General features: G+C 35.4%; 1 protein-coding gene across 1 annotated transcript in view; it reads right to left on the bottom strand.

The window, feature by feature from the left end:
* Positions 1 to 26575, bottom strand: part of ndst2b (N-deacetylase/N-sulfotransferase (heparan glucosaminyl) 2b) — a 145856-nt gene that overhangs the window by 69167 nt on the left and 50114 nt on the right. The window contains exon 2 of the mRNA XM_056469843.1: positions 14870 to 14976. The gene's annotated coding sequence lies outside the window, so the exon portion shown is untranslated. The remainder of the gene's footprint in view (positions 1 to 14869; positions 14977 to 26575) is intronic.

Raw genomic sequence — 26575 nt, 5'->3', positions numbered from 1 at the left:
AATGCAAAATAGGGGCTATTTAAAATCCAGCCACTAACCCAGTACTGGGAAACACCCATACACACTCACATTCACACACGCACTCATACACTACGGCCAATTTTTTTTACCATTTATATTTTATCACCTGCAATCTTACAAACTATTAGCTTTTCAACTGTTAAGACTACACATTACTTGTAAACAAATGTCTTTTATGCAAATGAGTGGAGTACATGTATACGCAAACATCAAATAAGCTGCAATCATATGTACACATCCAGTCATAATCTCTGAATATTCTGTTTAAACTGCAGCAAAAACATCCTCACCACAACAAACATGACATTTAATTTACCTATAGCCGACGTTTGAGCTTCCTGAAATAACAAGGCACGGTTGGAGGCAACATCACTCTGTAGTGTGCGATGCATCTCCAGCACACACAAGTCTTGATCAAAACAACACCAAATCTCTATAACTCCGCCACGAGCGCCCTTTCCATCACTACACTCGCTGACAAAAGCGCAGGGATGAAAGCAGAGCGAGAGGTGGGAGACGCAGGGGACGTCCGGGCTGGATGATTATACCCCCTGCCTGCTGCATGTGCCGTGTTGGATGGGATCAAACGGGCCCTAGTTCTCCCATGAGATTATCTGACGGTCTGTGTCTGTGTGGAAATGTGGAGTGCATCTCCATATTCACAGCAGGAGAATACACGGATGCTGTACTATTCTCTTGAGGTCTAAGGTGCGACTATTTCTTTGCAGATCATGTAAGAATGCTAAAAATGTGTGTGTGTGTGTGTGTGTGTGTGTGTGTGTGTGTGTGTGTGTGTGTGTCGCCTATGGTAAATATAGGGCTGTGCAGTATATGGTTTCAGCATCAATATCTCAATGTGCGTATCTGTAATGGTCACGTTGCAGAATATGCAACGTCAAGTCATTATAGCTAAACAAGCACCACAGTTCAGAACACATGGGAAATTGGGGAATAGTAGCAAAGTTAAACCACAGTTGAGCGAAGGTTTATCATTTGCATGCTTTTATGGCCTGTGACTTTATAAGCATTTCAAGAGAGGTAACTGCAGACTTACTCTTAACAAAATATTTGAATCAGTGAGTCATTAACTGCAGACTCTAATCAGAATATTTGAATCAGTGAGTCATTAACTGCAGACTCTAAACAGAATATTTGAATCAGTGAGTCGATAACTGCAAACTCACTCTAAACAAATTATTTGAATCAGCGAGTCGTTAACTGCAGACTCTAAACAGAATATTTGAATCAGCGAGTCGATAACTGCAAACTCACTCTAAACAGAATATTTGAATTAGCGAATCGTTAACTGCAGACTCTAGACAGAATTTTTGAATCAGTAAGTCGATAACTGCAAACTCACTCGAAACAGATTATTTGAATCAGCGAGTTGTTAACTGCAGACTCTAAACAGAATATTTGAATCAACGAGTCGATAACTGCAAACTCACTCTAAACAAATTATTTGAATCAGCGAGTCGTTAACTGCAGACTCTAAACAGAATTTTTGAATCAGTGAGTCGATAACTGCAAACTCACTCTAAACAGATTATTTGAATCAGCAAGTCGTTAACTGCAGACTCTAAACAGAATATTTGAATCAGTGAGTCGAATCCACTTCAGTCGCACATCAAATTCACTTCACAACACACACGGATTTGCATCAAGGGCGGGGTTTCTGTTTGCCTGGTGACTCTAGCTTCATTGCTAAACAGCCTACATGGATTTTGTTAACAGAATAGCTGTGTTTATGTGCTTTATGAAGACTGAAAACAGCGTCGATTTGTTTAGAGCCGTGCCTGAGTTCACTAGATTCATTCTGAGGTGCACCCAGCTCTGTGAGTTCAGAAACTTCTCCAGAAACTACACCTGGATGATGGAGGCTTTCAGCGGTGCTTCCGACTGAGCAGAGCCCAGTTTGATGAACTGGTGGTCTAGTGTCGGCAGGAGGATTTTCCCCTGGGACGCCAACAACAGGCAAAACGTCATAAGCAAGCCCCTACAAGAGAAAGCTTCTGATTGGTTAACTCGGCGCAAATTTCCACTGAAGTTCCGACTTTCCAACTCGAGCGAATTTCGCAATATGCCCCTTCATTCACGCCTGTTTGCATTGACTTAACATGTTAATCACTCGCGCTTGACGCTTCTTCTGTATCTGGTGTAAATGCAGCATTAGGCTGCGTCCGAAACTGCCTGCTACTCAGTAGGTACTGCATTTCAATTTAAACATACTACTTGGTCGTTAGAAAAGTATGTTCTATACAGTATAAATGTGAGAAGTATGAATGCAATTTGGATGTACTACATCTGCCATTTTGTCATGGTCACGTGACCTACCTGTGTCAGTTGCGTCGTTTCACTTCAAAATCTCGCCGGAAGAAGTAAGTCATCTCGGCTCGTATACTGATTTTAGCCCACTATATAGTATGGACGTATGTGGTTTCGGACGCAGCCTTACTTTAAACAGATTATTTGAATCAGTGAGTCATTAACTGCAGACTTACTCTGCACAGAATATTTTATTAGTGAGTCATTAACTGTGGACTCATTCTAAACCGTATATTTGAATCAGTGAGTCATTAACTGTAGACTCACTCTAAGCAGTATATTTGAATCAGTGAGTCATTAACTATAGACTCACTTTAAGCAGTATATTTGAATCAGTGAGTCATTAACTGCGGACTCACTTCATACAGTATATTTTAAATCAGTGAGACTCACTCTCCACTGACTGTTTGAGTCTCAAGTCGATTACTGCAGACTCACTCAATACAGTAATATTAACTAAACAGAATATTTGAATTAGTGAGTTGTTAACTGTAGACTCAGTCTAAACAGGTTATTTGAATCGGTGAGTTGGTGACTGGAGATTCACTCTTGAAAAGATAATTTGTGAATTGTTAACTGCAGACTCACTCTGAACGGATAATTTGTGAGCCAATTTTAAATGTTAACTGACAGAATTCAGCTCATTTATGAATCGAACACCTCTTTCATGGCTGAGTAGATGACAATTTCTCTACTTCAAAATAACTTTGAACTCTCTCAGTTTGTCAATTTCTTACTTGTAAATAGACATATTTAATATTTTCTTGGTGTATATCTTTAGAAGACTTGAAGTATTATGCAGAAATCATTTGGGCTGCTTTATTTGATCTTTTATCTAGCTTGACATCGCTACATGCTTTCGCTGCATGGGAAAGAGCAGTTTTATCTTGCGTCCTACAAATTCACTTGGGTTTTGTTTAAACGATGACAGAACTCTCATTGCTGGCTGATCTGCTCTTTCAAGCATTTCTGCAAAAACTGAAAAGGATCGAGTCTACTGGTCTACTGGGGAATCAAGATGAAGGAAAATGGCAAAATCACTTCCGGTCTTCTGGCGTCTCCAAGCGAACGCATGCACATTAGTCTTTAATAAAGTCTGCTTTGAAGAGGATCCTCTTGAGATGGATTCACTTCATCAAGAGCTTTTGAAGATCCCGTTCACCTGTTGGGTTCTGCCCAAAATACACTCTCGTTCTTCTCCACAAAACCTGGTCGCCATTATGTTTTATGCAGAGAGTAAAACACCACAATACTTTCATGTAGCCAGGTTGGTACAAACCTGCAATTTTGCTAATGATTGACAGCCAAATGCGATTTCTGTTTTGTTTTTTATAGAGTGGCAAATAGGGCTGCACAATATATAATTTCAGCATAGATATCACAACATGTGCATTCATATTCACGAGAGTTAGTAATACAGTTGACCAAAAAAACAAACAAACATGATTTATGGTTACATTTTGCAGTGACTTCACAAAGCTACCAAAAATGTTATCATTTGCATGCATTTTTGAGGCCTGTGTCTGTGTAAGTATTCCAAGCCAGTATTCAATAATAAGAAATTATAATGTTTGTTAATTTAAAACAGATGAATTATATTCATGTATGCAGCAGTCAACTTGTAAGTTGATCAAAATGGTTTTTCAAAACTGTCCTAAGACAATTTTGATGAAAGATTTTGATCCACTTTAAATGTTGACTACTGTACTGTGTATACAACGAAGGGTTCCACGTTATATTAAATGGCCTTAACTAATATGTACTTATACTGAAATTAATAATTAGCTCTAGAATCAGCGTCCAGAAATGATCAGATGTGCTCCAACATTAGGCACATTCAAATCCAGACTGACAACACATCTGTTTAGTTGTGCATTTACTGAATGAGCACTGTGCTACGTCCGACAGATCGCACCTTTTATGTCTTTCTTTTCTTTTTCATTCTTTTATAACCTGTTTTAACATGTTTTAATCGGTTTCTGTTATTTGTTTTTATTTTTTTACACTTGTCTCTTTTATTCCTGTTTATGTAAAGCACTTTGAAATGCCACTGTGTATGAAATGTGCTATATAAATAAACTTGTCTAGCCAAGTGTACATATTGTGTAAATACATGTTTTTATATTGTAGTTATGATTCTTTAAAAACCTGCATGGAATTACATGTGTAACTACATTTAGAATTACACGGGGGACCATCCGTTATACCTTTATACCTGTATCCTGCACTTGCTGCTATTGCACTGCTAAACTGCATTTCGTTGCATTGTACTTGTACATGTGTAATGACAATAAAGTTGAATCTAATCTAATCTAATCCCTTACACCTTAAAGGTCTTGTGAAGTGCTTTGAAATGTGCATTTTTATTCAATGTTTGACATAATCTCAACCAAAACACGAAGAGGGTAGGACATGGTGTAGCTCCTTCCCTTTTTTATAAAACAGACAATAAATAGCGTTTTGTTTGATCACAGCTCTGCCAGTGAAAGTAGTTGAGCTCAAGCGCTTCAAATGTGAAGCGTCTTGAAGGTGGCGGGGCATGTCAGATACTAGAGAGCATTTGATTGGCCACAATTTGATGACAATCTGAAGTATGAGGTGACGTGAATAAAAATGTTGATCCGTTTAGGCGCTAGTGACAGACTACAGGGTTTACATCTTTATTTCAGTTTTATATCTTCTAAACGTGAATTTTATCACAGTTTTGGAGCACACTAGCTTTTAGATATCCTAAAAATGAACAATACTGATACTAACATCTAAAATGCTTTATTTTAATTTCATGGCACCTTTAACCCACCCTTAACCCTCCCCATACCACCAAACCATTCCCTAAGCTCATATTCCACCTTGATAGCACCAAAAGTGTTCTGCAATACATTATGAACATATTAAGAACTTTGAATTTATATTTTGATGCAAGTTCATAGTAGTTAAGGACGCCTAATATAAAGTGGGACTCGATGAAGACTATACAATTTGTGTACCTGAATACTTCTAATCTCCAAGAAAACTATTAAGCACTGATAATTTTATTTGTATCTTTGCTCTACAGTATTTTCTTAATGCTTTTTATTGGTTTATTATACCGTATGCAGATGCATTGCCCTAAAATATCATCTCAATTAGTCTTAAATGATCTAAAGTTTTTCCAAATAGAGCCATTCCAATCATCGGGTGAAACTATACTCAATATCGCAATATAAATTACAGAAAAATAAAACAGTTTGTTTCCAATATCATGCAGCCTTAGGGGCAAACCAAAATAGGCAAGTTTAGCAGTCACAATAATACAAATTTAATTACAATTAAATTAATGAATCAATATAAATTATAATTCTAAAAAATAAAAAAATTAAATCTATAATATATTACATGAAATATAATATAAATTTATAACAAGTAGCAAACATTAAGTACTTGAAATATGCATAAAAACTGGTTCTAATTCACAGAAGCAAGTAGAAAGAGTTACTGTGTTCTTCAAAAGGACATCAAAGCTCTTACTTCAAGAAGAAATAAACCAACAAATGCACTTTTATTTCCCTCAAGCCTATGAAATTTAGATATCTTGATAATTATAACTCAAACGGACATTGAGCAGAGACCTGTTTGTGTGATGTGTGAATCGACTGACTACCACAAAACACATCAGTAGCACCAATTTGACATGCATGTGGCGAATAAAACCCACCGGAGGGAAACACGAGACAGTCAAGGCTACCAAAAACACCAGGTTTTCGCCACCGGTGGATACTGAAAAAAAAAAAACACGGCAGTCAGAGGCGTTTTATACACCTCTCGCTCTGCCTTCACTCTACTTAGCGACTATAAAAGGGCAGTGATGGTTATACAAATATTTGGAAAGTATCTGAGGGTAAAATCAATGGATCGAGGAGGATAAGTTTAGCTCTCAGGCCAGAGATTGATGTAAACATCTTGGGTTTGGGCCGTATTGGTTAACCTCAGGCTGTACGTGATGTTAGCTAAGGTAATGGTTTTACGTTTGACTAACAGCTCGAAACATCTAATAGCCCTCTGAAATTTGTAAACACGGAACAAAAAATAAACTTGCAAAAAGAGCCTTGTATTCAGCTGAGAGTGTGTGAAAAAGGCCAGCGAGGAGGACTAAAACTCGTGATATTTGGAGAGGGTGTTCTTTTAAGAGACACGGAGATAAAAGCTATAAAATGTGTCCTACAATGTGTGTTTAGAAGTGTTAGTTAGACTACAGAGAATTGTGTAAAAAAATTTTTTAAATACAAAGATATAGAAAATTTTTATTAATAAAGAACGAGAGCAGAACACCACGCAGAAACCTCTGAGAAACAATTAAAAAAAAAAATGTGTACTGAATTTATGTTTAGACTTTTGAACTCAAATTGTTAAACAGAGTATTTAAAAGGATATATATATTTATAGGCATGCAGTTAAAGTCAGAATTATTAGCCCCCGTTTATTTATTTTTTTACCCAATTTCTGTTTAAAGGAGATTATCAAAACATTTCTAAACATAGTAGTTTTAATTACTCATTTCTAATAACTGATTTATTTTATCTTTGCCATGATGACAGTAAATAATATTTGACTAGATATTTTTCAAGACACTTTTATACAGCTTAAAGTGACATTTAGAGGCTTAACTAGGTTAATTAGGTTAACTAGGCAGGTTAGGGTAATTAGGCAAGTTAGCAATGTATGTATAGCGATGGTTTGTTCTGTAGACTATCGCAAAAACATTTGCTTAAAGAGGCTAACATATTTGACCTTAAAATGGCTCTTAAAAAATTTAAAACTGCTTTTATTTTAGCCGAAATAACACAAATAAGACTTTCTCCACAAGAAAAAATATTACCAGACATGCATATATATAGATATAGTTATATTTATATAGATATAGCACAGATTAGCAGATAAAATGCCAGTGAAATGCAGTATTTAGGTCTTATAAATAAATTCAAATTGACAGAAATAACTGAAAAAAGTTTTGAGAAAAAAATACCACCCATTTCACCAGGATGGCTACAGGCCTAGAGTTACGGTTGCATTTCAATCAGCTTTAACGATTTAGGCCTTTCTCATCTGACCTATGGTGTTAACAGTATTTTTAGCCTCAAAACTGCCACTTATTAGATAAATTCTCTGTAAACCCTAAAGATGCATGTGCATGAAAATCTCAGATCATCGCTTTCTGAAAAACCCAGTCCGTCTGGAACCATTAACCATGCAAAGTTCAGAGTAAAGTAAATCCATTTTCCCCCATACTGATGCTCAGTTTGAACTTCAGGAGATAGACTTGACCATGTCTAAATGCCTGAAATGCATTAGTTGTTGCCATGTGATTGGTTGATTTCTGCATTAATGAACAGTTAACCTGCACGTAAAGTGGCCAGTTAGCACATGTCTTATTTTTTTTATTCCTCTTATTTTAAAGACAAACATTATTACACTTAAGATCTCATCACTCTTATTACAATTATTATTATTATTATTATTATATTTCATTATTATTTTTTGGCTTATTTTGAGATTTAGAGGTCACTACTTTTGCCAGGAAATTTGTAAATATTGACAGACCATTCATTTGCTACAATAGCTCTTTTTAAATAAACAAGACTGAAAAAAAACAGCAACAACTAATGTAAAACATCTGTCTTAAACCCATAATGAAACACACGTCCCGACATTCACTAGCTAGTCTTTTTGAATGCGGAGTGATTGTTTCTATTTTGGGCTAAAGAGCCATTGTAGAGAGTTTAGCTGAAGAAAACAGAAAGCCATCTTTTCTTCTCACGCCTGAGACACAGCGGGAGAACACTGCGCATGTATAATTCATCCCGAATAAAATCACATACTCTGCATTTTAGGGGAAAGAAATGAATTATAGAAACATTACAAATCACCACTAGCGCTCCAAGAGGAATAGATTACAGTTTTCTTGTCCTGCCACAAGAAATACCGTCAGCGCAGGAGACTGACAGATGCGACAGTCCTTCTAGAAGCTTCCCAGATGGCAGTTTCGCCTCCAGTTTATCTTATATAAAGAGCAGGATGGACATCCAGAGCTAAGAAATGCTGAAAAATGTACAGAATCCAATTGGCCACTGCTTCCTTACGTATAATCCCTCATTGAATGCTCACGGTAACAGAATCTGTTAAAATGGTCAGACTGGATCTGATTATAAAGTAAAGTGTAGCTGCACAGTGAAGTTAGTTATCAGTAAAGAAGGCAACTCTGTGTGGTGTAGATTCAACAAGATGCACGTCTATGATGAGAATCTCCATTGATCACATCCCAAATGTGCTCTATTGGAGTAAGATCTGGTGACTGTTGAGGCCTTTAGAATATAGTGGGATTGATGTGTTGTGCTATCAGACATGGTTGGGGGGGGGTTGAAACTACGGAAATTTTCCGGGAGAAAAAACAAAAGGGAGAGTGGTGAGAGATGGGTCTGAAATACGGGAGACTCCTGGGACTCCTGTGTTGGCAGGTATGATGAGCTCCCTTGTCCCATTTTGACTAATATGCAATTACACAAACTGTGTGTGTGTGTGGGGTGGGATTGGGGGGGGGGGGGGTATCTGTTCAAGAAGGTTTTAGGACCCGTAAGAGAAAGTAACTTAAGGTTTGTGTTTTAGAGATTTAGCCCATAAGTTTGTTTAATACTGCATAGTGAATAAATTACAGATTTATAAATTATTTTAACTTAAATTACATTTACTACTGATGTTTACAGAACCATTTAAAATGTACGCACCTCATTCTAAAATGCGTTTTCTTGGTCTTTAAATACCAAAGTGATTTTGTTTATTTTGTTAAGAAAAACATTAGATCCAATTACTGCTATAATTATTTGCAGGTAAGTAAAACATGGGTAAAATTGCAAACAGTGGGCTCCATAGAATTACATTTGATATCTGAAGATTTTTTGTATGTGTGCATTGAACGAACAGTAAAAAATATCCTAATGCAATTTCTTATTATCTGTCAGTCTTTCACTAAAGCTAACTGATTACAGATTCACTAAACTGTCATTTGCCAGAAACATTAAATTTGGAGGAAAAGTCAATTAAATGTAGCTTCAGCAAAAATGTAACGTAAACCTTAATGTAATATGTAAAATGGCAATGTATTTATTTATTTAATTAAATTTGTATTATGACGTGTGCAAAATAAAGATGACAATTAAATTATAGAATTTATATTTGCCATTTTCAAACTGGTTAATATGTAAATTACATACACATTTTTATGCTTTATAAGTTGCAAAAATAAACAAAAAATATAATACCTATATTTGAATAATTCTTTGATTGACAGGAGACCAAAATACACTGTTACACTGTATAAAATCATAGTTTTCTTTAGAATTTGATCATTAAAAACACCTGGAATAATGTAAGTACACAATAACCTATATAGCCTTTTTTTAAAAATACAGAAGTTTAACTAAGGTAAATTTTAACTAATAAACTAAGGTGTTTCATCCATGTATCATTTCTCACTGCACATCCAACACAGTTTGGATTATCACAGGACTGTCAGAGGTTTACCAAACCTGTCAAATGCATGATGGCTCCTGTTTGGACTTACCGATGGCCTCAACTTCAAGTATCTATCAAAACTGTAAACATTTGAGATATATCAGAGACTCTTTGTGGGACTGGACATTATGCATCCTAAATCTTCATCAAAGTATGCAGATCTCCTCACTGAGTTGTCTTAGATGATTTCTCAATAGGATCTGGCATTATTAATGTTTTTATTTATGTATTGTGTGCAGCCACATTAATGGCCTGTTTTGTAGTCACTATTAAAAGGGACACTGGTTGACATTGAATAAATGTTATGGTCTTTAATCCATCTTCCCATTCTTATTTAATTGTTATTGACAGTAAAGTCTTTTTATCTGTTTTTACTTAAATCACTGTATATTGTGCTTAGAATATAGAAATGAAGATTTATTTGCTGAGATTACAGCTAGAAGTCAATTGAATTCATTTTAAATGACATATGCATGGTTAATTTGATTTAGATCATAAAGTTCTTAATACCCAATTAAAATAAGTACAGGCAACAAATAGCAATGTATAAGTAAGTTAAGTTTAAAAAAGAAAAGTATGTTTATCTGACTTGAGTAATTTTAGAAATATTAGTTGGCTCAACTTAATTTTGTTGCATTTGTTTTAAGCAATGTTTCAGTGTTTAATATACTTAAAAAAGGCTGGAAGTTGACTCAACCTAAAACGTCAGATGCAGCCACTTGCCTCACTTTTTATAAGTTAGATCTAGGTAATACTTTTTACAGTGTACAGATTTGATAAGTGAACTTAAAATGTTTGAGTTCAGTTAACTTAAACGGTTTGAGGAAACCGATTGCAGCAAATGGTCTAAGTTGACTAAACTCAAATCAATAAAGTTAGTCAATTTAATTGGTTTGCTGCAATCGGTTTCCTCAAACCATTTGAGTAGCTACTCAGTTGTTTGACTTAATTCATTCTATTACCTGAACACAAACAGATTTGAACAAAGCAAAAACAAGTGTAAACAGGAAATTGCATAAAAAGGAGGTTTTAAGGCAAATTTATTGAAATGTATTATTATTCCAGTCAAGTATATCAAGTACAAAACAAGTTAGCAAGTATTAAACAAATCTGTAAGCAGCCCAAATTTAATCAATCAATCAATCAATCAATCAATCAATCAATCAATCAATGTGTCAAAATTGCCTTTTTCATAAAATTTAGGAGATTAAAAAGTCAATATCTTGGAGCAGTTCTCGTGAAAGGCATAAAGCAGCTAAAGTCCGTGCACTGAACCAAGATTTTGAAGGCATCACCACGTCATCTTCAAGAACATTTAAGACCTTTAGTGTGTCAACAGGCAGCGTTCCCTCTTCCTCCTTAACAGCGATAAACAGGTATATTACAATAAACATAGCCTTTTTTTGTTTTCCATGAATTTTTCAATGTAAATGTTACAAGAGACTGAAAAAGTCATGAGCACTTTATTATTATCAATAATATTTTTAAAATGATCAATTGACCAAATTCTGAATTTTGAGGAAATATGCTGGCCAGTTTGCCTATTAAATGACAATCAGCTACAGTTAAAAAAAGCTTTAAAAGTTAACAGATTTCTGAAATATGTGTTTTTTCATATGACAGAAGGTCTAAATGTACCGTACAAACCAACAATTCATATTTCTTCCAAATTTAAAACACTAGTCTCGTAACCTTTCTTATAAAGCTGTACAACGGAGTATGTCCAAGCAATTTGACAAAATTGTAAGAAATATTTTAGTACATCAAAAAGCGTGCACATTATGAACCGACAAGCCTCCAAGCACAAGCACAGATCAGTAGATAAAATCCACTGAAATGCAGTATTTACGCCTCATAAATAAATACAAATTGACAGAAATAACTGCAAAGAGGTTTTGAGAAAAAGTACCACCCATTTCACTAGGATGGCTAGGGTGTGTGGTCCTGTTGCATTTCCATCAGCTTTAACCATTTAGGCCTTTCTCACCTGACCTATTGTACTTTTAGCCTCAAAACTGCCACTTATTAGATAAATTCTCTGTAAACCCTAAAGATGAGTGAATGATGCATGAAAATCCCAGTAGATCATTGCTTTCTGAAAAATTCAGACTAGTCCATCTGGAACCATTAACTATGCAAAGTTCAGACTTAATTAAATTCATTTCCCCCCGTACTGATGCTCAGTTTGAACTTCAGAAGATAGACTTGACCATGTCTAAATGCCTGACATGCATTAGTTGTTGCTATGTGATTGGTTGATTAGACATCTGCATTAATGAACAATTAAACTACACTGTGTAGCTGATTTTTTATTCCTTTTATTTAAAAAACAAACATTATTACACTTAAGATCTCTTATATAAAGGAAAAATTAAGTGTAACATATAAAGAATGTCACAGCGGGTTTGTATGTTCTGCATGCTCCACAGAGTAATGTATGCACGCACATACACACCAGACACAGTGAAAGGCAAAGATTAGATAAAAAAAAAAAAAAAAAACATGCACTGGCTTGTCAGCCTGAATGAGCTGTAACAAGCACGAAAACTAGTCAACATCTGCTAAACTTTCCATACCGGCCTCTACTCTGTCTCTCCTTATTCAAAACATCATTATCAGGCCAGACTACAGCTTCAGACTGACACATGCTTTACACGGTCAGACTGCTACATAAAATAGTCCATTCATTTACAAATAAAAATGTTTTAGTTATCCTTATGTCACAATGAAGCCCAGAAGTATAATGTATTAATCTTTTTATTGAAAATTAAACCAAATGCAATGTTCACTCAGTCTTGCCCTTTTTGTCCTAGTTTTCAAGTTCTTTGTTTTTTAATGATGTATTACAATAGCCACAAATGGTTGTAAATCCTGGTACTAAACGATTTTAGATTTAAAATTTTAGCCTGAGCTTCATACTAAATTATCACAAGTGATTTTATATTGTCATATGTTGCATATGTGGCAATACCCAAAAATACACTCTGAGTCAAAATTATAGATATTTATTTTATGACAAAAATCATTAGAATGTTAAATAATTAATAAATCCTAACTTTTTTCAATCATAACATTTTTAAACAGTAATGTGCATTACTAAGAACATAATTTGGACTACTTTACAAGGAGATTTTCTCAATATTTAGATTTTGCTGAAGTCTCAGATTCCAGATTTTCAACAGTTGTATCCATTGTTGCATACTCATAGCAAAGTATGCATTAATGGAAAGCTTATTTATTCAGCCTTCAGATGATTTATGAATCTAAATTTCCAAAAATTGATTAGTCAAGGGTCACACATGGGGCCCTATCATACACTCTGTGCAATAAGGTGCAAGATCTGTTTGGCACGATTTGTTGCTTTTTTTTTTTTAGTCAAGCACAACTCTAATTTTCACGTTTTGCGCCACGTTGTTTAAATATAAATGCATTTGTGCCGCTTTGTGGACTCATGGATGTGCCGGTCTAAAATAGAGGTGTGTAAAGGCGCATTGTTGGTGCGTTGCTATTTTGAGGAACTGAAACAGTTGGCGGTTCATTCTGCTGTTCCCCAGATTAATAAAGGGACTAAGCCGAAAAGAAAATAAATGTAGGCTAAATGATGTCTTCAGTGGAGTGTGTACAACACTGTTTCCTTATCCATGAAAGTAAAGGAGTAAAGTAAAGAGTAAATGTAAAGAAGCCGAATGGAGGAGGCTCGTTCTTTATCCTCGCACTGCTGATGGTTTGTTTCACTGTTTTCTCGCTAGTGAAGCATTCAGTTTTTCCAATTACAAATTACACCATGTAAACAGCAAATGCGCCATGGCACGATGCAACTGACTCTTAATGGGAATGGGAGATTGTGCATTACAAAACACACCCATAACATATTAAGAGAATAAGCAAAAGCCTGTTAGGCCATGCACAGAATGTATTTTTCCATCCTTAAAATAGCAAAAAGTGCATTCAGACACACTCTTAATGCTTTTGCACCATTCGCTTTAGACTCTGCGCCTAGAACGTTGAAATAGAGCCCATGATGTCAAGCCACTCGGAATATAGCAATTCATATGAAGTATGCTACTTTTCTTTGTGCTTTTGTTCATTCTGTAGTCTGACAGTATAAATTCAACAGCCACTTTATTTATAGAAAACAGAACAAACCTTCTACCCTCTTTTTCTGCTTCATGGAAGAAAGAAAATAATATGAAGTTTAGAATGACAGAGAGGGTGAGTAAATGATGACAAAATGTCCATTTTGGGGTGAAGCATTCCTTCCAAGAGCACAGCAAGTGAGTCTTTTGAAGCAATTATAAAAACAGCTTGACATGTCGTCTCTCAGAAACCACTGAGCTGTATCGCCTTCCCTGACAAAGGACAGAATACTCGCCTAATATCCCACACTACTTTCTGTTTAAATGCCCCATTATGCTTTTACCTTTCATGTAGTGCATAATCAAACAAAGGGTCTGCAAAGTGTAAAAGATCAAAGTGCATGAGAAATTAAGTTGCTGTCTCTCAAAACTAAGAAATGATTCTGAACTGACATGAATGAGTTATTCATCATTCCTAGCGCACAACACTACGTAGATTTTTCAACAAATTTGCACAAAGCCAGTCTATGAGGAAAAACATTTGACCCTCAAACTAGGCCTGGAAGAGGTCAGTTGGTCAAGATGCTTCTGTTTTCGGCATGCTTTTCCCAAGGATGAAGACTAAGGCTTAAAAGATGCTGTAAAGCCAAACAAATCATTACCGTTTGTGTACATGTGCTTAGCAAGCCTCTGGTGATGGATTTAATGGTAATGATTAATGGTTATGAATGTTGCAACACAGGCTCGTTGTGAATACGTATCCCTGTCTACATTTCTAGAGACTACGAAATATGTACCCAGAGGTACGTGTGGCTCCATTTAGTCTGTAAAACGAACACTATGGGGCGGTATGATGCCGCCAAAGGCTTCTGTTCCTTTTTTTGCTACCGCAGACCACTTACCTCCGTGTGGACAGCTTTTCCGGTGTTTCCAGTTTGCCCAGTGGCTCGCCATGCACAACGATTGACTTGAGATGTGGAGCAGAGTTCGAGTCCGGCAAAGAACGGTTCTAGAAACCAGATAAAACAAAAGCAAAATAAATAAATATACAAACAACAGGCTGAAATGTGGTGATATCATGCGGTCGCGGCTTTTCTTTTTTCTAGATTGTTTTTGAAAACACTATCTGTTGAGTTTAGGGGGTAGGTGGATCAGTCAGTCAATCAGTTAGTTGACAGCAAGCTGGCCTGGTCGGCTGAGGTGTATATTACGCCCTCTGGTGGATTTACGCAAGAAGAGGACGCGTGAGATAAATTTGAGATCAAAAAGTGTACACAGTGGCTTCTGGTGGATTTGCAAAAACAAAAACTGCGAGACCTGGGTACGCATGAGCAATAAGTAAGTAATAATAATAAGTAGGAACACTAAAAAGGTCTATTATGCAAGATGCTTTTTTACATGGTGTTTGAATAGTGATGTGTGTAAATAACCAGCTTATAATGATAAAAAAGATCAACCTACTTCTTTATAATAATCGCCATAGATCAGAAGCAGTGTCTGAAAACATGCAAGCAGATAATAAAAGTGAGTATTATTTTTAAATGATGTATTACAATGGCCAGGTATGGACATAAAACCTGGAACAACATGGTACAAAAAGATTTTAGATTTTTAAATTTCAGCCTGAATTTCATATTAAATTGTATCATACAGTATGTTGCATTTGTATGTTTTTGGCAATACCCAAAAATACATTCGTTCATTCTCCATTGGCTTAGTCTCTTATTTACCAAGGGTCACCACAGCGGAATAAACCACTTGAGTCAAAATTTAAGATTTTTAATTTCACGACAAAAAATTCGAATATTAATTAAAGATTAATTAATTTCCTACAGCAAATATATCAAACCTTTTTAATCAGTGATGTCCTTTGCTAAGAACTTAATTTGGACAAGGTGATTTTATCAATATTTAGATTTTTCTGAAGCCTCAGATTACAGAATTTCAATGGTTGTATTTCAGCCTAACATTGTCCAATCCTAACAATGTATCCATTAATGGTAAGCTTATTAATTCAGCTTTCAGATAATTTATGAATCTAAATTTCCAAAAATTGACCCTTATGTCTGGTTTTGTGGTCAAGGGTCACACAAGTTGTCAAAATACTTGGAATATCTATAAATATGGGAATTTCTTTGTGCTTTTGTCCTTTTTGTGATTTGACAATATAAAATCAACAGTTTTTGGTAAAACCCAAAATACCTCTTTTTTAACATGGTGCTTGAATAGTTATGTGTGTAAACAACCAGCCTATAATAAAAAAGATCAACCTACTATTTTATAATAATCTACATAGAACAGAAGCAGTGTCTGAAAACATGTATGTAGATAATAAACTATATAAATAATATCACATGAGTATGATACATGGTAAAACCAAGCATAGGTTTTGTCAGAATATCCAAGACAGAGGGTGTAAAGGCTTCACCTTCTAATGGAAAAGCAGGTCAGGAGCAGCTCATTTACATTTAAAGAGACGCACGTAAAACACAATGCCTTTTTGCTTCCACTCAAATATGTGCATCTACTGCATAGTAAAATAAAGGATCTGAGGGTTATTTTTTGTTCTGAAACTTCATAGGCACATTTTGGGTATGACAAGTAAATGTAAAAGTACAGTGCACAACATATGAATATACCCCATTTTGAAAATTAATATTTTTATCCAAGTCTCAGTAAATATGGGTAATATATATTGGTGCACTTGAACAAAACAGATTTATTAACGGATATATTTATTAAAATAATATGTTAGTCACTGAACATCTTTAGAAATGGAAAGATAATACAATTATAATTCATGTAAAATATTGGAAAAAAATTAAAACTACAACATTTCAACAAAATTGTATACATATTTTGTTTCTATTGATTTTTCCTCTTTTTTTTAAATTTGTATTTAATATTTTCCCCTAAAATATACATTTGGGTTACTAATTTTTGACTCATTACTGTAAAAATTACATTTTTGTTAGATTGGCACCAGATTTGGCTTCAGTGCTGACTAAAGTATATGCACAAATATAATATTGTAAAGCTTCCTATAGTGAATATTTAATTAAATGAGAGATTTGATTCGTGGGGGGTGTACACATATATGCTGAGCACTGTATATGCAGGCTTACACTTATCACAGCATTGTTAGGGTTTGCATAAAATGAGCAAGTTAAAATGTACCTAAAATGTGTTTTATTATAATTAATTAATTGTGCCGCAATAAACATTTACAATGACAGTATAGCATGTCAGGTTCATTCATCTGTTTTTTTTTTCAGTTTTTTATTTCAGCAAAAAAAAAAATTAAAATATGTTAATGCTGTGTGCTTAACGCATCAAGAAATAAATGTTAAACTTATTTATTTTGGTGCATTATTTTAGGATAAGGAATAGAAGGTCAAATTAACCTCTAAGCTCTTATTTGTTCTCATCATATTTAGCATGATCTTCCCAAAATGAACTCCTCCATTACATCTCCTCAACATCCATTACACAGCAAATGAAAATCCACAGTGGTGCTTATAACGGAGGTTTAGACAAATTGTTCTGTGCAACTTTTTCACACAATAGTGTATACAGTAAATATCTAATGGGCACAAATCTGACTAACAAATATGCAGACAGCACTATTTCGCAGTGCACACTGGTTAATAGAAGATAATGAGTCCATTCGGCAGCATGCGAACGCAAAGAAAACACAGAGGAACAATCACATACATAACCAGGCACACTGTGTTTTAATATTTAGGTCTGATTAAGCACTTTGAAAAGAGAAAACACAAAAGGTACAGCCTGTGCTAGTTTTGTTCTGTTAAATATTATACATTTTTACAGAACGAAATCGCACAGGTGCACAGGTGGCGTGAAATGATTTGTTGAGGGCAAAATCTCTGAATGTCATGAGATTGCGGGAGACTCAAACAAAAGGGACCAGTGCACACAGCGAGTCCATTAGCGCCAATATGCCAACATGACGGCTTTAGCATGTGTTCCATTAGCCGCGTCTCCCGGTGGTGGAGGATATGTTCTTACAGCACACCACTTTTACACTGGGTTATTTTTAACCTGCTGACGTTCAAATCTCTACCATTGTTCTGATGGGTGGGGGGGAAAGAGCCATTAATGGAGGAAATTAGTGCTTAAGCATCCGCAGGTACACCGCAGTCGTTCTGCTTGTGTTCATGGATGAAGCCAGATAATTGTGCTTATGATAATAACAAACCTTAAAAAAAAACCTGCATGAGGAAACATTCCAAGGATTTTATAACTTCATATAAACTCAAAAATATGTTCATAGAATATATAGAACATAAACCATAAGTTGTTATCGTTAAAAAAGGGACTTTAATAGTTAAAATTAGGGCTGCAAGATAAATTTGACAATGTGATTTTTTCTTCACTGCGATATACTTCACGATATAAATACTATTTCACCAGACAACTTAAATAGTACTCACTGCAAAGTCTTTAATTTATATTGACTGGGTTGTAGTGGAGTGAAATATAAATATTCATGAATTCATTTTCTTTTCGGCTTAGTCCCGTTATTAATCTGGGGTCACCACAGCGGAATGAACCGGCAACTTATCAAGCATATGTTTTACGCAGCGAATGCCCTTCCAGCGGCAACCCATCACTGGGAAGTGATGTGTAAAATAAATATATTTTACGTAATTTATCACATGCATATAGTACACTACAGTCATAAATAAACACATATTAAAGTGAAACAAGCAGTGCTTCTTGGTTTCCTGGGGAGAGTCTAACAGCATTCATGTACAAAAAGTGAATCATAAAATGTAAAATAACATTGCATAATATTATACATGAATAACATTTACAATCATAATATGGAACTGATTGGGACAAAAAAATTTAAATAGAAGCAAAGTGAAACCAAAAGAGACATTATAAAATAATTATAGATAATTATAAAATAAATAACGAAATTAAATAAATAAATAAACATACAATAGTCTTGTAAAAGTCTATATGAGCTCAGTCTATCTGCAAAAATAGTATGAATGGTTCCCAAATCTTGTTAAAAATTGACAATTTGTGAATCTCAGTTCTTCCAAATTTGACCGGCCTTTATTCAGCAATATGAGGATGACAGTATCATGAGCTCATAATAATCACTATATAATATCTGTACGCTGAGCATGAACGTCTAGTTAGCTGAATTGTTTGCAGACACTCAAGCTAAGTAGCTCTTAATACTGAGCCTACTGATGCGAAAAAAGAAAAATCAAGAGGGAATTAATTACATTTCTATCAGATGATGACTCCATCTCCGCTAAGGACACATTAGAGGATGCCTCCATTATCAGCAAGGTATGCAGCATGTATTGCATATTAGCACTTGAAACTGCAAGTGAACAAATACGGGAAATATAAACGAACAATTAGTTTATACCATTCTAAATCTGTGTCTTTTATTAGCCGTTTTAAAAGTATTCGACCTTAACTTATGCATCATGGACTCCCTATCATAACATCAGCTGCCAGCTACTGTATATGTACACATTATAAATCAGTTGAGTGAGAAGTCTTGGCCAACTCTAAATGAGCAGATAAACAGAAAATCACCTTGAGAATGACCTCAGGAATCTATCAGCTTCAAGGAGGGGAAAAAACACAGCAGAATTCAAAGCCACTAAAGATGATATCTCATTGAAAAGAGAGAAATTACTTTACAAAAGGGCTAATCTCAAGGCAGCCCTCATTTGATGAGGTGCTGATGGCCTAAAAATAAAACATGAAAGTCAAGAAACTGCTGTAGCTAAGAATAAATGAGTGGAAGTGAAGAGGGCTGTCCTTCTAGCTTTATTTTAGAGAGGGGGAAATGGTAGATTCTGAAACCTTTTAAGGATTAATTTACAGTCATTTAGCAGATGCTTTTGTTCAAAGTTCTCGTGATTCCCTCACACGTGATGAACGTATATGAACGTATATGTATATATACTGTATGTATACTGATTTAGCATTAGTGTTATAGACTGTGATCAATAATTCTGAATGGCTGTGCTTTATGTTACATGTGTGCTAAGACCAACAGAAAATTAATTTATGCAGATTCTGAACGGTGGTGCAAGTGTAATAAATCCATGGTAGCTATGGGAGTTCATTGATTATATTAAGTAAATGTGAAAGTGAAAGTCATGACATGGCCAAGTATGGTGATCTATTTGTGCTTGTAATTAACCCAGCATTATTGCTCTGGAAAGAAAGTATAGCAACCACACTCGGCACCCTAGAACTGTCCCATAGACTTCCATTGTAAAAAAAAAACTGCCATTGACTTTACATTGGACATACTAACAACATACCAATATGTATAATCATATTATGCTAATTCATGCTAATATCATGCTAATTCATACTAAAAACATACTAGAAACATGCTAATTCATACTATATTCATGCTAACAACATGCTAGTTTATACTAGAAACATGCTAGCATATAGAGTATGTAGTTATGACAGATTTAAGCTTCCTAAAAACTACTTCAGTTATTTAAACCTTTAAACTACTTCAAATTTCAGACTCGGCTTTCCCAGGCCATAATCAAGTTTGTCAACAAACTTTATTGTTCTAGTTTTTAAAAAGAAAATTCTCTCAGAGGATATGTTTGTTTTTAAATAAAAAATTTTTAAAAAATTATTTTGAGGGGATAGTGGGAAAATAAGAAAACTAAGAGAGTGTAATTTTTCCTATATTGTATTGTTTACTACTGTGTATGGTCTAGTTTAAGGGTTCTCAACCTTTTTCATTTCAGGGCCCACTTCTTTCTCCGATCAATTTTTGAAGGCCCACCTGTCCGACATTTTCTCTAAAATGTTTGTATGAAATGCTCATTTAATTTTTTTGTTTATTAACAAATAATATATTATATTATATTATTATAACAAATATACAGTTTTTGTGCTTCTATTATTTTCTATTATCAGAATTTTATATAAAAATATTTTATTTAAATGTAATTATATATTAAGACCCAAAGCTACATATAATTGTATACATATATACGCATTTAAGAAACATACACAGATTCAATTAGAACCACAAGTCATCAGGGAGATTGCAAAAAAAAAAAGTTTTTTCTTTAAACTGGACTGACTCAATATCTACTCTTAAATATCTACTATTCAAAAATATATAAACAAATGTAAAATACAGTAAAACACCCTAGTTCTGTAGAAACACGTCGATCTGATGGCTGTTGAGTTTGCAGCTGGATATTATTGGGAGATCACTGACAGGAACAGTGAACTGCTCCGCCAGAGCGCGTCTGAAGCTCATATGCAAGTTTATTTTACATTCAATGGCAGAAACACCATTGAGCCTCACTAGATCCTCCTGTATGGGCGCACGTCCGTTATAAAACACTTACAGGACATTAATTTGGACAATTATGTGGATATATTAATAGTTCACACAAAAATACCCAAAGAGATACTTTCACTTTACGCATAATTTGTGAATGAACAGACTTAAGTGTACTAGTTGCAGATGCAATCATGTTTTTGCGTCGAGTTTAAAGTAATCAATCAGAGAACAGGAGAAAGTGCATTACTTTGATCATTTTAATCTCGCGGCCCACCTGCAGGATCGCTAAAGCCCACTAGTGGGTCGCGGCCCACCGATTGAGAATCCCTGGTTATTTAATTTTTTTAACATCAATAAAAAAAATGTCATAAAAAATTTGGCTATTTTCCAAAAAAGTGGCGTGTTTCTTTGAGAAAAAAAAATCTCAACCACTTCAAACAAGTCTGTTAAGTCGCCAGAAAAGCAAACAAAGCCATGATTCAAAGTTTTCCAGACTTGATGTGTCCTTCACAATGTAAAAACAAAAAAAAAAGTATGTTACGCATAAAAAGAAGTCAACTCCAGGGACAAAGAAAAGTGTCCGTTCTTGAAGAAACACCCACACAAATCAGTCACTTCATTACAGCCCTCAAAACACAAGCGTCCTTCATGGCCTGCCATCAAATGAGAATGCAAATGCGGGTCAAGGGCGACATCTCAAGACACCATCCACGCCTGTCAGTCATACCACCACTTCTCCAATATGATCCATATTCATGCCCTCATATTCATGCGACCTCAGGTAATGGGGCCAGGGGAGGTTCAATTACCTGCCGCCACACAAGCATAAGATTTATTAGACAGGGCCACCCCCTTTAAACATTATAATTCAAAGACGTTTGCGATTCATTAATTCTGCTTCCCACTTCATGATGCCGAGTGTGGATGTGGAGTTCCAGCGGTGCCCAGACTGACAGATCGCTTAATGAGAGCAGAGAAGCACGACGGCAAAGCTGCCGTCTGAATAGGGCCCTTATTACAGAGCACCGGTCCAATCTGTGTGCAATAACGCACTCTTACCTTTCACCAAGCAAACCAGTACCAGGAGAATGGATGAAGGATTTTTGAAATGGTAGGCTATCAGTGGTTTGTTGTAAGAGTGAGAAGTTCAGGTTATCTGTGTTTGATGCTTTTGTTTGGTGATTAGATGACTGGTTGTTTTTCATGCTGTGTCATGATTTATTTATGGCACTGTTCATGTGCAAGTTTGGGATTTGTTTGATTGTTTTAACGAAATGCTAGACACAGACTTCTAATCTTAAAATCAGAGATATATGGTGTATAGAAATAAATTAAATGTTAACCAAAATTAATCTAATGATTTTTCATTTCAAAAATCCTTCATCCATTCTCCTGGTACTGGTTTGCTTGGTGAAAGGTAAGAGTGCGTTATTGCACACAGATTGGACCGGTGCTCTGTAATAAGGGCCCTATTCAGACGGCAGCTTTGCCGTAATCTAATAGATTAATTTAATGGATAATACAGTAAAAACAACAGTCTTGTGGAATATTAATAGAAACTCTTAGTTTTAATTTGAATGAGATGCTAATGGTCTAATCCAAATGTATGATTTATGCTAAGCTAAGCTAAAAGAGGTCCCATCGCATTCAAAAATGGTAAAAGGAGTTATAAATTGAGGCTATTTTCAAAATAGAAGTGTGATCCTTTGAGGAAACAAAAAAAGCAACAAAAAAAACAACAGTCTTGTGGAATATTTTTAGAAACTCTTTTTGAATTTGAGCAAGATGCTAATGGTCTAATCCAAATCAATGATTTATGCTAAGCTAAGGTAAGCTAAAAGTGCTCCCATCAGACCTGGAGATCATCTAAATGCATTCAAAAATGGTAAAAGGAGTTATAACATAAGGCTACTTTTCAAAAAAGTGGAGTGGTCATTTGAGGAGAGAAAAAAAAATCTTACCCACACCAAATTTTTTAACATTTATTATCCAACGTCAAAATTTAATAAACATTTAATATACATCAAAATATTTCATTAAAGACTTGAAGGTTGATGTATTTTGCTGTTGGTTTACAACCAACTAGCTGCATCCTGTATTTCTGTCTGCTTAACCAAGTTCATTTAGCTGTTTATATTCATTAAACATTACACTAAAGCACATTCAACTCAGACTGAAGCTGTGAGAGAAAATACATGTATGTGATGAAAACCCAAATTATAATCTTTGATGGTTGTCATGACAACTGAAAAAGTAGGCATAAACACAAGATGGTTTGATGGCGCTCAAGGCTGAAAAGACTCCACAGTTGTGCCTCCATATGGCAGCAATTCTTTACACCAAACATAGCTTAGTCATAAATGGGACAAATTATGCCCCTTTCATTAGATGTTAAAGAAAATGTTTGCCTGAATTTACATGAGATGTTTCAGCTCAAAATACCCCACAGATAATCTATTACAGCTTGTGAACTTGCCCAATTTGGATGTGAACAAAAGCACAGAGGTTCTGTGCATGTCCCTTTAAATGCAAATGAGCTACTGCTTTCTAGAAAATGGTGGAGCTTTTACAAGCTATTCTGAAATTTTAGAAACAACAAAACAAGCATCTTATGCAGCCAAAAAATGTCAAAAATGAAAAGAGAAATACAGGATTACATGCTCAGGTTAAAGGGGTGACGCGGTGGCGCAGTAGGTAGTGCTGCTGCCTCACAGCATGACGGTCGCTGGTTTGAGCCTCGGCTGGGTCAGTTGGCATTTCTGTTTGGAGTTTGCATGTTCTTACCGTGTTCGCGTGGGACTAAGCCGAAATGAGAATGAATGAATGAAATGAATGAATGTTCAGGTTAAAGCAGACAATGATATAGTGTGAGAGGAAGAGGTGGACATTTCTCAGCAGTTAGTTTATACATTTATGTAGTATTGGAGGAGTAAAGTTAAAGGTGCAGTAGGTGATTGTCTTCAGAAACGTTGTGCTGGTTGAAAGTCTCTTCACATTCCAATAGCAATGTTTAAAGTAATGATCTAAATGTATTTATATGCATTTTTATTTACTGGGCAGGGGCGTAGCAACCGGGGGGGATAGGAGGATATTTTAGAGACAGACCCTTAAGAAACAGGTATTTAATAGTTATATGAATGTAAACTATTGGATCTCATACAGCTGACCCCCCCCCCCCACCCCCCGCCTTTAAATTGTTTGCTTGGCCACTGATTCTGGGTACTAAAACCTAAAGACTAAAAAAATGTTCATCCAACCAAATATTGTCAGGCTGATAAGTCCAATAATTCTGATAAGTAGCTCAAACTGTCTGTCAGCAAATGTGGATTCGTTCAACGGCGCAATATTGAAGTTACTTTTGCACGCTGGAGGAAGGATGACACCATGGCCGAAGTATTTCTTTTAGACAGGTAATGTAATGTTGTTTTTTAAAACAATTTTAGCCCCCCAAAGCTGACAACAAAAAAGATTTTGTTGTTATGAATGGGTTATATGCACAGAAGTGTATATGCATGGGTTATATGCACAGAAGTGACTGAAATCTTCCGGCGAAAGATTGATGTGACTATTTATAGTTTCATGAGGGATCTTTTACAGCATCGATAATAGCGCTATTCCACCTAGCCTGCTTTACTGATATTAATTACAAGGTGAAGTTGGTTTTATATTCACATTGGTTCATTTTTGAACAATGACAACCTGTAAGGCGCTCCCTATATTGTTTACCATGCTACTCTGAATATTCGCTCTGAAATAGCATGTAAGTGTGGCTTAGTAATGAGTGCAATTTCTGCAAGCCACCGGCCAACCACTAACTGCATTTCTAACTAGCGAAAGACATGAACTAGTGGGTTGTCTGCTGTCATGTCACGGTGCACATGCTCATGATTTCAGGAGGCGTGGCTTTGGACAGCAGGGGAGGGATTGTGTTTCAAAGGATATTATGCTAACCGGTTAGCATTTTGGCAGATCATCTACTGCATCTTTCATCTAGCATGAGTTACTGCTCTGTTCTGATGTTCTGGCCTTTGCAAATAAACCCTTTTGAACCCATTACGCCAACTCTTTTATCTTAACAAATGTAAAAAGTCTGTCACATGACAATGTACAATAATTGTGCATTTATGAATTACGCTGACAATGAATGTTTTTGGGATTAATATAACGTCATAGTTCCGGTCTCTGTAGTAATAGTAACTTTAGCCACATTAGCTGTATAGCATAGACATTTGGCAATATTGTCAAAATATATGTGTCAACTTCATAATCAAAACAAAGTGCTAGTACTGAACTATCTTGGGCTACGTGATTAAATCAAAGTCAATTTCATGCACATTTTGTCAGTAAAGCTGGTTCTAGTAAACATCCAGCAAGTGCGTTCAGATGGTTTCATACAGAGAGTCATAGTTCACTAAAAAGCTAGAGTGAAATGTATTCGTGTGTTAATTATTCATGCTGAATTAATGAAAGCAGTTAAATTTTCTTTGTATTTATAGCAATGCTATGGGGATTTCCTGGGTTTCTTCATGTTTTTTTTTTGTTTCTGTGAGAGTGTGATGCATGATAAATCGAGTTTTCGATTTTATTTCGGTTAAATCGCCAAACCCTGAACCCATCTTTCAGAAAGGCATTGAACCAATCCTCAATGGAAAAGCATCATCAAAGAAGTTTGTGTAAATTTACAACACTTGACTGAACACATTTCTCAACATTTTTTTTTACTCAACACATTTCCTTCAAGAATGAATCCGACTAAAATATCCTCATGGCTCTAATGTCGGAAGTCTATGGACATACCACGTTCATAATTCATGTTCGCAGAAAATCTATTTTTCTGACATTGTTATTCTCCAGCTTCTACAGCAATAAAAGCTAAACTTTTGGACTGCTGTAGTGGCACTGTGGGTGGAAATGTGCAGAAAAGCCCTATGTCACAGGGGAGCTCAATCTTAGCATGCTTGTAGAAAAAGGCTTAGCAAATAAGGTTTATCATAAAGTTACTGGATTGTCCTTTATCATGTTTTCTAGGTTGGTGATGCACCAGGGACCCGATTATAACACTTAAAATTGGAAAAAGTCAGGTTCTCATTATGTCCCCTTTAAATTTAGCTTGTATTTTTAACCAGCTGTCAGTAGAACAAACTAATATTGCACAGACACACATAAAATATCTATTGATTACAATGAATTTGATCCTTTTTGAAGAGATATATTCTTTGAACCATTAACGAGTGGTTCAGTTTTCTCAGAAACACAAACACATTTTCAGAGACAAATAATT

The sequence above is a fragment of the Danio aesculapii genome, chromosome 12 (assembly GCF_903798145.1).
Source record: "Danio aesculapii chromosome 12, fDanAes4.1, whole genome shotgun sequence".
In the NCBI taxonomy this organism is placed as follows: Eukaryota; Metazoa; Chordata; class Actinopteri; order Cypriniformes; family Danionidae; genus Danio; species Danio aesculapii.
The sequence above is the reverse complement of the archived record's forward strand: the minus strand, read 5'-3'. Positions and strand labels throughout refer to the sequence as shown.